Below are 13,339 nucleotides of genomic sequence, written 5' to 3'. Positions count from 1 at the left end.
ATTTATCGGTGCAGCAGCAGAACATTTTCCACAGATAGTTTTTCTGCCTGTTGGCTTGTTTTAACCAGTTTTCTACCTTCAGCTGATTCTACCAGCAGACACTGAAAGGACTCTGATAGTTCCGTAAGCGTTTATTTTCTTAATGGTGCCGCGTTTACTGCACTTTATATGCAACTTTAGTGTCAGATATAATGTGTATCATGCACTCCAGATGTTGGTGGAGTTTATTTCTGTGTGTGTTGACCAGAGAAGAGAGTTAGCATCCAGTAAATATTAGCTTTAATGTTAGCAATGCTAACCGAGCTAGCTGCTCAGTTGTAGCCTGATTAAAGCTAATGTAGCATTAAGCTAATGATGTTTGTGTTGTGTTTCATGTAAACAGCTGAAGTGTGTTGTGTTACTGTAATGTGGTACATTTAGTTAATAAAACTGTCAGTGGAGACGCTGGTTCACATTAATGTAATGTTTAGAAAACCTAAATGTGATTAAAACAGTGAGGTTAAGGTTCTGTGTTGTCAGTAGTCCTGAATATCTGCTGAGTCTCTGAAGTTAAACTGGAAAAAACAGTAAATTTACTCCATAACGGTTAATGTTGTTTAATGACTGATTCACATGTTGTAGTGCTTCTTACTGCAATGTAGATTGGAAAAATAAACTTCCAGAATATGATCAAAGTAATGATGAATTACGGTGGCTGAGAGGTGCAAACCAAATTTACATAATGCAAAACACTTTTACAAAGCTTGAGACAAATTTACATTTAGGAAAACATTTTTACATATCATAAAACACAATTACAAGTTCTGAAACAAATTTACATTTTAGAAAAAAAAATGTACAAGATGCAAAACACATTTACAACCTCCAAGACAAATTTACAAGTGACGAAACACTTTTACAAAGCTTGAGACAAACCTGTCCAGGGTCACTTTAAAATGAACCTCAGCTGTTGATGCTGATACTGTGACATCTGTCTTCATCTCAGGTGTCTCATGTTCACTGTGAGGATCTTCTGAGTGAAGCCAGCAGAAGGAAAACCTCATCTGGTTGTGAAGAAGGAGACTGAATGGACGACATCCTCAGTGAACCACTTCCTGTTTAACTTTCACTTACAGAACGACAGACCAACTGTTCCAGCAGTTTATTATTCTCTGTTCTTAGTATTCACAGGTTCCATTTATCACCTTTAACTGCATCTCTGCTGTTGTAGCAGAATGATAATACAGAGCACATTTTCCTATCATTTATATCAGATACGTAGCATTAAAACATCAACACATTCAGGTCAAGAGCTTCATTATTTCCTTTATTGCACGTTTAAGAACTACATTATTTAACAATTGTGAACTGTAAAGATGTGTAAACACATATAATAAATGGATCAAATAAATAATGTGTTGCTGACAGTGAAATGTAAAAACTGAACAGTCACAAGACAAGTTGTATTATGAAGAGAGGAGCTGAATCTGCAGCATTATTGTTCTTACTGGAAGGATGAGGAGGACATCAGTGCTGCTCTTCCTCACAGTGATGAAGGAGAAAAGACTCTTCAGACAACCACAGCTGGATGTTCATGTTCTCTGGAGCTCTCAGTCCATCAGACCAGATGTTCCCAATGATCCAGACCAAGGCTGGAAGGAAAAGACACTAACAGTGAGGAAAAGATCTCCAAGGTTCTTTCAGTCCAACTGCTGGAACATTAAATATGAGAGTGAACACATCAGGATACGAATGGAACACAATACAGTGTTGTGTTTTGTCCTATTTTTTAATCTCATGGAGATGTTTTCCTGGTTGAGGCCAAAGACCATTTTACTGCCTTAGGTGGACAATAAAGTTTATTCTTTTTATTCTAATGTATCACTAGCATTAACATGAGCTCCACAGTTATCTGACCATACACTGTTGGAGTGAAAAAAATGTCTAAAACAAAGAACAGAGATATTAAGTCAGAACTGAACTGTTCTTCATTCACTGAACTGAGAGATTAACATTCATCACTAACAGAGTTCTGTGGAGGAACATTAACGTAAATTCATTTATATCTGCTGATCATTAATGAACTGCACCTCGAGACAGCAGTTATGGAGCTGTTATGAGTGATCGACTGTGCTCTGCATGAAACTTAGCTACAGCTAACAGTTAACTAGTTTATGACACTGACAAACCTGATTTAGCATTAGTGTGAACACAAAGTTAGGAAAGTTACAGTAACTTCAGCTACAGTAACGTAGGTCACTGCTTTATATGTGATATAGTCCAGATGTGGAGAAGAGTACAACTAGTTATAAAGAAGACTTTAACACTTACTTGTACAGTTTAGCTTGACTTTTGTAGTCTAACGTTGTTAGCAGCAGCGTCGGTAAACAGCAGAAGCCTGTAAATGAGGGCGGGACAGAGTCCTCGGCTCTCAGTCAGTCTGACAATTGCTGCTCTCTGGCTCTCAGTCAGTCTGACCAATCGCTGCACTCCAGCTCCGCCCTCTGAGAATCTTTTTTTTTTGTCACTGGCTCCAAAAATTCAAGATGTCAGCCAGGAAGTTGCAAAATCCGGGCTTCATTTTCTGTGCAGAAACCAACAGGTGATGTCACGGTAGCTACGTCCATCTTTATATACAGTCTGTGGCAGCGCTGGTTACTATGACTGAACTGTTGTGCTGCAATGCACCATGGGAGTTCGGGGTGTTGGGGGTTTCGATGTCATTGTGGTTTATGTTAGTGTTCCAGTGTTAGTAGTATTTGTGTTTTATTGTGTTTTTATGGATTAGTCAGCCTACTTAATTTGCTTAAGTGTTGTCAGGACGGTGACTGTGAAGTGTAGTGAGTTTGATGACTTCCTGCTACATTTATATCGTTCTCTGTGTCAAAATAAAAGCATCTGGTAGTTATATGGTGTGTAAGAAGCAGGTATTCATTTCCCGGTGTTAGTTTTTAATGCAACTCACCACAATAACAATTACAGGAAAGATATCTGTACCGCAAAATTCCGCGATATAGCGAGACATCTGCGGAACCAAACCCAATCCAAAAATCCACAAAACAGTGAGACCGCGAGAAGTGAACCGCGATATAGTGAGGGACCACTGTACTCATGTTTATCATCAGAATCCAACTGAAAAACTCTCTGGAACAAACGCACACCAAACAGAAAAAGTCAGTCATGTAGACTTTCTGTAATTTTACCAGCACTTGTGAACCAGAATTATGCATTAGATTTTTTACAGTATTCTCAGAACATTTCTGACTGCTTGTATTGTTCCAGTATAGACATGTCACTGAAGTGACTAGCAACATTTACATACATGTAAAGTGGTCCAGGACCAGGTGCATGGGCAGGTCCAGGTTCTGGTTCTGGTTCTGGCAGTGGTCTGGGTTGTCCACATCCTCTTCTTCCAGCATGACCTCTTGCTCCTCTGACATCCATTCTGAACAGCTAATTCTGCTCCCCAGCAGGTTTTATAGTGTGCAGTTCATTGGTAAAAGTGTTTTCAGTTCTGACCTGTTGTGTCTTAATTGTGACAGCAGTGTTGGAACAGTGTCCCAGTTCTGCTTCCTAGTGTTCACTTTTTGAAAAATGTGTGCTGTGAGTGAAAAAGTGTGTTCAAATGAGCAAAAAATGTGTTCAGTCTTTTGCAAAAAGAGTGCAAGAGTTTTGGAAACTGTGTGCAAACCATGACTAGTGTCCAAAATTTGGACAGCAGAGTCCTGTTTTTGAGAAATGTGTGCAGTCAGTTGGTGGCTGTGTGCAGTGAATGGAATTTAGTGTCTTACCAGTTGGGAAAAACTGTAATACAGACTCAGCGAGTCCATTTATAATTTTTCACTGCTGTTTGAAGATAACTGGTGTCTTTCAGTTGCTCCAACCAGCACCATCACCTTGTATTGGCATTAGCAGGGCTACTTGTTCTCTCAATTGCAGAGCAGCGAGTTATTCAGAAACTGGATGTCCGTTCAGAAATTGTGAATAAAGTCCGAGTTTACCTTGAGAGGAGAAGATATAGACAAATGAAGATAGATAATGTCGCTAGATAATGCTAGATCTTTATTTAACATCTAGATGAAGTTGAAATGGTTGAATCCTAGAAAATGCATAGAGCTGCCTTCATTTTTAATGTTTTATATTTACTTTGTGCTGTTGCTCCTTGTCTAATTCTCAGTAGCTTGTAGATAAACTTAGTCAACCTGAAATAACATTACCAAATGAGACATACTTTTATTGAATGCAACATTTTCATCAAAAGCAATACAACAGGTCAGGTGGTAAATCAACTACTGCTGGGTGGTAGATAAAACTGGGGTTAATTCTACCGAAGCATGCAGGTCCTTGAATAAAACTCATTAAAGGTGATTTAGTTTTTTGTCTGTCATTCTTTTAGACTATTACTGTTTTTAGTCACTAATGAAAAACACATTTAGATTTTTGCTTTTGGATGTTACTTTACTAATTGCCACTCATAGAAGTAGAATAGTTGGTCTGCCACACTGATCCAGACACAGTAGCATTCGTATGAGTTTTTATTGCTATAATGAAAATGACTGCGGTGACCCCAAGACATTTCTTCTTGTACCCATCAGGAGTTTGACAAATTTGGTTTTGAAAGAAAATCTCAGTAGCTAATGGAACGATTGTCATGACATTTTGTACGAACAAAAAGTACAAAATTTAATTTGTGCAGTAGCTTTGCTTTCTGACTAAATATCTGCTCAGCTGATGATATTCCTATTAGATTCAGCTAATGAGAATATCATTATCATTAATGCTGTTTAGAATTAGAATTAAATCAAAGTGCTAGCTTGTGAACACATGACCACATCATGGATTTTTAAAAAAAAATCTGAACATGTTGCCACAATGAAATGAACATCAGAGAGCAGCTTGAACACAATCTTTTTGTTGTTGTTGTTAGTTTGTGTATTTAAGTAAGCTTTACGGTGTTCAGTCCCATTTCAGATGTGGTGGAAATGCAATACAGAGATATGCAAAAGGTGCCACTCCTCCTAGTTCCTGTAGTTGGGGAAATGGGATGCTGTTTGGATTTGTTCCAAACTGATGATGGACAACTGCGCTGTGTGCAGTATGCTGTTCAGTGCTGTGTCTATCACTGTGATTTAAAAGAGGGATGAGGAGAAGAATGTCCTGTTCAGATGTAAAAAGAACACGCTGTGTTCTTTCGAAGTAAGTGCTGATAATGTAGTTTGAAAATTACAAATATCATAGTACTTACAACGGCTATATCATAAACAGGGATGCTGCTTGGTAGTTGCCAACGCAACATGCATTTGAGTAAATAATTGGACAAACTGGAGTCCAGAAATGTAAAAACAAACAAAAAAATCTCTAATGGAGATCTTCAGCTATTGAATTCACTGAATACAAGATTAAATTTCAGCCATCATGTTCTTCATGTTCACGTTCTAGTGCCTCCTTGGTTTTCCCTTACTTGAGCTTCTTGTTGTCTGGCTGTGACTCTCTCTAATGGGCTGGCTGTGGCTCAGGAGGTACAGTGAGTTGTACTCTAACGGCAAGGTTAGGGGTGGGATCCCCAGCCTCTCCATGGGCTTCTTGGATGGTTCTCCCTGCTGACGTCTGACGTTACGGTGAGCGTATTGCGTCACTTCCTGTTGTAGCGCTGTGTTGTGTTCTGTGACTGTTGTAGCTTATCCACTCCATCTAATTTGATATTCATTAAATCTGTGTGTAGCGGTAATATTTGAATCGTAACATACACTCGTTTTCTTCACGCACCCTCTCAGTACTTAATTCTAAGTTAATCTGTTATCTCTGTCCGCTAGCCTAGCACTTAGCAGTTAGCATGGCTTCTCCCTCTTCCTCTCCTTCTCTTTCCTGCTCAGTGTGTCACATGTTTAGTTACTCCTCTGCCTCCTTCAGTGATAATGATACCTGTAATAAATGCAGTCTCTTTGTAGCTTTGGAGGCGAGGCTCTCTGAATTGGAAGCGCGGCTCCGCACCATGGAAAACACCCCGCTAGCTGTTAGCCAGGCTCCCTTAGCCGGTGCGGACCGCAATAATATAGCTGCTAGTGTAGCTTCTGCTAGCCGTACCCTAGCAGCTCCCGAGCAGCCGGGAAGTCAGGGTAGCTGGGTGACAGTTCGTAGGAAACATAGTCCTAAGCTCAAGCCCGCTGTCCCGGCACACCACAAACCGCTTCACGTTTCTAATCGTTTTTCCCCACTCAATGACACACCCGCTGAGAAACCAACTCTGATCATTGGCAGCTCCGTAGTCAGAAACGTGAAGCTAGCGACACCAGCGACCATAGTAAAATGCCTCCCAGGAGCCAGAGCGGGCGACATAGAAGCAAATTTGAAACTGCTGGCTAAAGATAATCGTAAATACAGTAAGATTGTTATTCATGTCGGCGGTAATGACACTCGGTTACGCCAATCGGAGGTCACCAAAGTTAGTGTGGCATCGGTGTGTAACTTTGCCAAAACCATGTCGGACTCCATAGTTTTCTCTGGACCCCTGCCTGATCTGACAAGCGATGATATGTTTAGCCGTATGGCATCGTTTCGCCGCTGGTCGTCTACGTGGTGTACTGCAAACGACGTTGGCTTTATAGACAATTGGAGCTCTTTCTGGGGAAAACCTGGTCTGATTAGGAGAGACGGCATCCATCCCACTTTGGCTGGTGCAGCTCTCATTTCTAGAAATATGGCTGATTTTATTAGAACTCCTAAAGCATGACAACCCAGAGTTCAGACCAGGATGTAGAGTTGTAGTCTTCCACACCTCTCTGCAGTTTCCTCTCAGCTGTCAACCTCCAGTAATTCAGTTAGCTTTATTGAGACTGTGTCTGTCCCCCGACCACCAAAATTCAATAAATTAAGCAAATCAAAAATAAACAAAAGACATAGTAACCATAAAAATCTAATTAAAATTAATACCACTATTTCAACTGAGCGAAGAAACAGGACAATTAAATGTGGTCTGTTAAATATTAGATCTCTCTCGTCTAAATCTCTGTTAGTAAATGATTTGATAACTGATAACCAGATTGATTTGTTCTGTTTGACTGAAACCTGGTTGCAGCAGGAAGAATATGTTAGTCTAAATGAATCAACTCCTACTAGTCATACTAACTGTCATGTTCCTCCAATCACAGGCCGAGGAGGAGGAGTGGCAGCAATTTACCTCTCTAGCTTAAAAATGAACCAGAGACCTAAACCTAGTTACAGTTCATTTGAAAGTCTTACTCTGTCTCTCTCATCCAGATTTAAAAGCTCAGAAACCAGTTTTATTTGTTGTTGTATATCGTCCTCCTGCTCCTTCCTCTGAGTTTTTATCTCAATTCTCAGACTTTTTATCTGATTTAGTGCTCAGCTCAGATAAAGTCATTATTGTGGGTGACTTCAACATTCATGTTGACGTGGACAGTGACAGCCTTACGACTGCTTTTAATTCAATATTAGACTCAATTGGGTTTTCTCAACATGTAAATAAACCAACTCATAGTTTTAATCATACCCTTGACCTCGTTCTGACTTATGGCATAGAAATCAAACAGTTAACAGTATTTCCCCGGAACCCTCTTCTTTCTGACCATTTTATGATAACATTTCAATTTACAACAATAGATTGTATAGGAGTTAAGAATAAATATCATTACAGTAGATGTCTGTCTCACAATTCGGTGACTAAATTTAAGGAAATAATACCCTCTCTATTTAGTCCAGCACCACTTACTGATATAATGGAAGGGAAATATTATAATTTTACCCCCACAGAAGTGGATTATATTGTTAATAATGCTGCAGCCTCACTGCGTACAACACTTGATAGTGTTGCACCTGTAAAAAAGAAAGTTCTATCTCAGAGAGGACCTGCTCCTTGGTATAATTCCCAGCTGCGGACTTTAAAGCAGGCGTCCCGAAAGCTGGAAAGGAAGTGGTATTCCACTAATTTAGAGGAAGTTTATGTAGCTTGGAAAAATAGTCTAGTAATTTATAAAAAAGCTCTTCGTAATGCCAGGACAACATATTATTCATCTTTAATAGAGGAAAACAAGAACAACCCCAGGTTTCTCTTCAGCACTGTAGCCAGGCTGACAAAGAGTCAGAGCTCTGTTGAAACTTGTATTCCTTTAGCTTTGAGCAGTAACAACTTCAAGAGCTTCTTAACAAATAAAATTATTACGATTAGAGAAAAAATTAATCTGGCCCTTCCTGCAAATGTCACAGATGTATCATGGAGTACAGATACTTTAGAATTGGCTGTAAGACCAGATGGATATTTAGAATTTTTCACCCCCATACATCTCTCTGAACTCATTTCAATAGTTTCTACATCCAAACCATCAACATGTCTTTTAGATCCTGGCCCAACTAGACTGTTCAAGGAGGCTTTACCTTTAATTAATTCCTCAATGTTAGATCTGATTAATCTCTCTCTAGTAACAGGTTATGTACCACAGGCTTTTAAGGTTGCTGTAATCAAACCTTTACTTAAAAAGCCCACTCTTGATCCAGATGTTTTAGCCAACTATAGACCAATTTCCAACCTCCCATTTCTCTCTAAAATTCTGGAAAGAACAGTTGCAAATCAATTATGTGAACATTTACAAAGGAATAGCCTGTTTGAAGAGTTTCAGTCAGGCTTCAGAGTGCATCATAGCACAGAAACAGCTCTGGTGAAAGTTACTAATGACCTTCTCATAGCGTCAGATAATGGACTGGTCTCTATACTTATTCTGTTGGACCTTAGTGCAGCATTCGATACAATCGACCACAAACTTTTATTACAGCGACTAGAACATTCTATTGGCATTAAAGGGACAGCACTGGACTGGTTTAAATCCTACTTATCAGACAGGTTCCAGTTTGTGCATGTCAACAATGACTCTTCTGAGCATACTAGGGTTAATCATGGAGTTCCTCAGGGTTCTGTCTTAGGACCAATACTGTTCACATTATACATGCTTCCCTTAGGCAACATTATTAGGAAGCACTGTATTAATTTCCATTGTTATGCTGACGACACTCAATTGTATTTATCTATGAAGCCAAATGAAACTAATCAGCTAGCTAGACTGCAAGATTGTCTTAAGGACATAAAGACCTGGATGACCTATAATTTCTTACTACTAAATTCAGACAAGACTGAAGTCATTGTATTTGGCCCCAAACATCTTAGAGAATTGCTTTCAAAGCATATAGTTACTCTGGATGGCATTACATTGGCCTCCAGTACTACTGTGAGGAACCTCGGTGTTATCTTTGACCAGGACATGTCCTTTAACTCGCACATAAAACAAATCTGTAGGACTTCCTTTTTCCACCTGAGAAATATTGTGAAAATCAGGAACATCCTGTCTCAGAGTGATGCAGAAAAACTAGTCCATGCATTTGTTACTTCTAGGCTTGACTACTGTAATTCCTTATTATCAGGTTGTCCCAATAGCTCTCTGAAACATCTACAGCTGATCCAAAACGCTGCAGCCAGAGTACTGACGGGAGTTAGCAAGGGAGATCATATTTCTCCTATATTGGTTTCTCTTCATTGGCTCCCTGTTAAATCTAGAATAGAATTCAAAATCCTTCTTCTGACATATAAAGCTCTTAACAACCAATCTCCATCAAATCTTAAAGACCTGATAGTACCATATTATCCTAGCAGAACTCTTCGCTCTCAGACTGCAGGCTTACTTGTTGTTCCTAGAATCTCTAAAAGTAGAATGGGAGGCAGAGCCTTCAGTTATCAGGCACCTCTCCTGTGGAACCAGCTCCCAGTTTGGGTTCGGGAGGCGGACACCCTCTCTATTTTTAAGACCAGGCTTAAAACCTTCCTTTTCGACAAAGCTTATAGTTAGGGCTGACTGGGTGACCCTGACGGGGTGAGCTGGTGTTTTCATTTGCAAAACTGACTTCCCCTCTTGACGTCCCTTTAGTTTGCCCCTAGTTATGCTGCTATAGGCCTAGGCTGCTGGGGAACCTCTCTGGATGCACTGAGCCCTTCTCTAACTACCTATGTATTTACTATATATACCATTATTGCATTACATTCACTCTGTTTCTTTCTGTGTCCTTTCTCCGAGTGTCCCTGGTCCCAGAGCTGGATGCTGGATGCTTCAGATGTGTGGCTGTGTTTTATGGTCCTTGTGTCCCACCCCCCACCTCTCTATCTCTACCCCTCTATCTGTATCCCTCTATCTCTATCTCTACCCCTCTATCTCTACCTCTCCACCTCTTCTGTCCCTCTCAACCCGCCCGGCCAGCAGCAGATGGTCCCCCCACATTAGAGCCGGGTTCTGCTCGAGGTTTTTTTCCCTGTTAAAAGGGTGTTTTCCTTGCCACTGTCGCCTTTTGGCTTGCTCTGGGGGTCAGGCATATGGGTTCTGTAAAGCGTCTCGAGACAATTTGACTGTAATTGGCGCTATATAAATAAAATTGAATTGAATTGAATTGAATTAAAGCTCCATAGGGTAATATCACTGAAGCCCAAGTTCCCATTTATCCATATACCATTTTATCTTATGCTACCTGTTATGCAGTGCTCAGTTGAACCTCTGCCTATTACCCATGTTCCTTAGGCTTCCTCCACTTTTGGCACCACCTCATTTGAGCATCACTTCATCTTTCTGCGTTGTGTAATTTCCAATCCTTCATCGACAATGGCAACTTCTCAAATCCATCTGTGCATGCTTAAGCCCATGTCCCATCTGGATATATATGCCACTGTCTGACTTTTAGTCAGACTGAAATGAAAGATGTCTGCTGACAGGAAATACTAAAGGTAATGTAGCCAGTAAAATGTTATTCTGACTTTATAGTAAAATGACTTTAGAATCCCACTGCATGGTTAGTTATTTGCCTTAAATTGATATAATAGTACTCAAGAAGACAGTTTGGGCTGCACAGTGGCGTAGTGGTTAGCACTTTCGCCTTGCAGCAAGAAGGTCCCTGGTTCGCGTCCCTGCTTTCCCGGGATCTTTCTGCATGGAGTTTGCATGTTCTCCCTGTGCATGCGTGGGTTTTCTCCGGGTACTCCGGCTTCCTCCCACAGTCCGAAAATATGCTGAGGTTAATTGATCATTCTAAATTGCCCGTAGTTGTGAATGTGAGAGTGATTGTTTTTCTCTGTATGTAGCCCTGTGACAGACTGGTGACCTGTCTAGGGTGTCCCCTGCCTTCACCTGAGTCAGCTGGGATAGACTCCAGCCCCCCCATGACCCTAGTGAGGATTAAGCGGTGTATAGATAATGGATGGATGGAAGAAGACAGTTTTGTGAGAAGGCGTGCACACATTTAATTGAGTTTATTTTTAGTGAGTTTTCCAGTCAGTCAGCCTTAAGTGTTTGATTAACCGAGTTTAACCTGCAGGATTTCTGCTTCCATAGATGAAATACATTTCTGATGACTGAAAATTAGTTCATCGAGTCTCCTGATGTCTTTCCTGCAGAAATGAAGCTGACAGAAAATATGTCTAACAGCTGAAACTGACAGCTATCACAGGTTAAGCCCAGTGTAAAGACAGTGTGGAAAATGATTCAGAGCTTCAAGAGTCTAAGCCTATCTGTGACTGATATACAAGATGCACAAATGTTAGTTTTACTCATTGCTGTGCTTCATAACAGCCATGTCATGATGTCAGTGTTTTAATTTCACGGTGAGGTTATTTTGTCACCAGTTGACAGGTATCAATCCAATGGAAAATGCACAGGAAAGCTGTTTTAAGCCTAGTTCTGACCAGACTGTGCCGGAAATGACAATTTACACAACTATGCTTTTGTGGAGTGAAATGGAAGATAAAATGGGAATACATATTTGAAAAAAAAAAACAACAACTACCTTACTGCCTAAGGTTGCTTCACAAAACACCCCTCAATAACACACTTCTGGACACAATAACCAAAAGACCTGCTAACATGACAACAAAACCCCACTAGAACTAGAAAGATTGTACATTCTTAGTCTACACCACCTGTCATAAAGTGCCAGCTGTGCACCTGACATTTCTGCATCATTTCATGATGTCCTCCTCTCCTTATCAGGTCCTTTTTTCTATCATCTACCCCCAGTTGCCAGAGGGGACATCTTTATTAAAATGGATGGCAGTGTTTGCTCAGGGGCGGGTGAGACTCTTTGTCTTGTGGACCTGAATGGTTATTTCCAGCCGCTGTTGACTTATAGCTGACTGCCTGGTAATTAGACTGGGTAATAGCCTGCTGTGAGCGACTGGGGTGCAATCACAGCCAGCTACTGTGGTGTGTCGCAGCATACAGGTGTCAAATGCAGGAAATGTAGCTGGGGTCATTGAGAATGGGTAGATGGCAGAGCGTGATGGTAGATAGTTTAAGAAGCCACTGCTCTGCACTGGATCTAGTGTGTGTGAGCTTGTGATTGAAAGGTGAGCCAGTAGAATGACTGAATTTGACATTTGGTCAGTTTTGTTGAACAGTGTGCATCAAGTGAGAATGCTGAGATTCAAAATTACCGGAGAAAATGATGCTGTGGGATTTAAACATCATTTTGTATCTGTCATGAAATACAAGAGCTCAGGGATGTGGTGAGCTTGACTTAATTAGTTGGGCTGACTCACTTAACTGTGTGTCAGAAGAGGTACAAAATTATCCCCAAAAAAGACATAAGTGCTATGATTCCTTTAGGACGAATCGTGAGCATTATGATTTTGATTAACTATTTTCTGTTGAGTACCAAAATCCATTAGCAACTTGGCAAGCCTGCCAAATCAGAAAAAGCTTGTTTTGTGCTTCTTTCAATAAATCAAAAACCCTCTCTTGGCAACCAGAATGGACTAAGCCTGCAATTATTTGTGAACTGCTCCATAATTTTGAGGCTTTTGTCTCATTTCAGCAATTCCCATTGTAAGGAAGGAAAGGTTTGTTATTTACTGAAGTTGCTGAAAATTTATAGTGTGCCAGTAATCAATAGCTTTAAATCAGACTTGTTTTATTTATGAAAATTTCAGTATCCAGTGTTTCAGCACAATATTATCATGCAAGGTGTAGACACACTAGTGCTTTCTGTTCTTAATTTAAAACCAAAAATATCTGAGCAAGAGGAACATGATGGTAAATCTTGCAGTTTTGCTGTGTTTTGGTAAAGCCAAACCCCAGATTTAATATTGCTTATTTTCATTTGAATCTGCCTGTTATTGTATTGTCATAAAGAAGTGAATGAATTTTTATGGTCCCATTATCGTCAACCAAACCAGCAACGTTCTTCTAGAATGGCGATGTTGGCCTGTCAATATGTCCACTGTTATGTCCCCGTGAGCCAAGGGATGAGGGAGAAGCAAAAGTTGGAAAGACAAAAACAAGTTAAAAAGGCAAGAAACTGATTCTACAGGGTAAAGTCT

This window comes from Amphiprion ocellaris, chromosome 9, assembly GCF_022539595.1.
Source record: "Amphiprion ocellaris isolate individual 3 ecotype Okinawa chromosome 9, ASM2253959v1, whole genome shotgun sequence".
NCBI classification, from domain to species: domain Eukaryota; kingdom Metazoa; phylum Chordata; class Actinopteri; family Pomacentridae; genus Amphiprion; species Amphiprion ocellaris.
Note: the sequence above shows the minus strand (reverse complement) of the source record.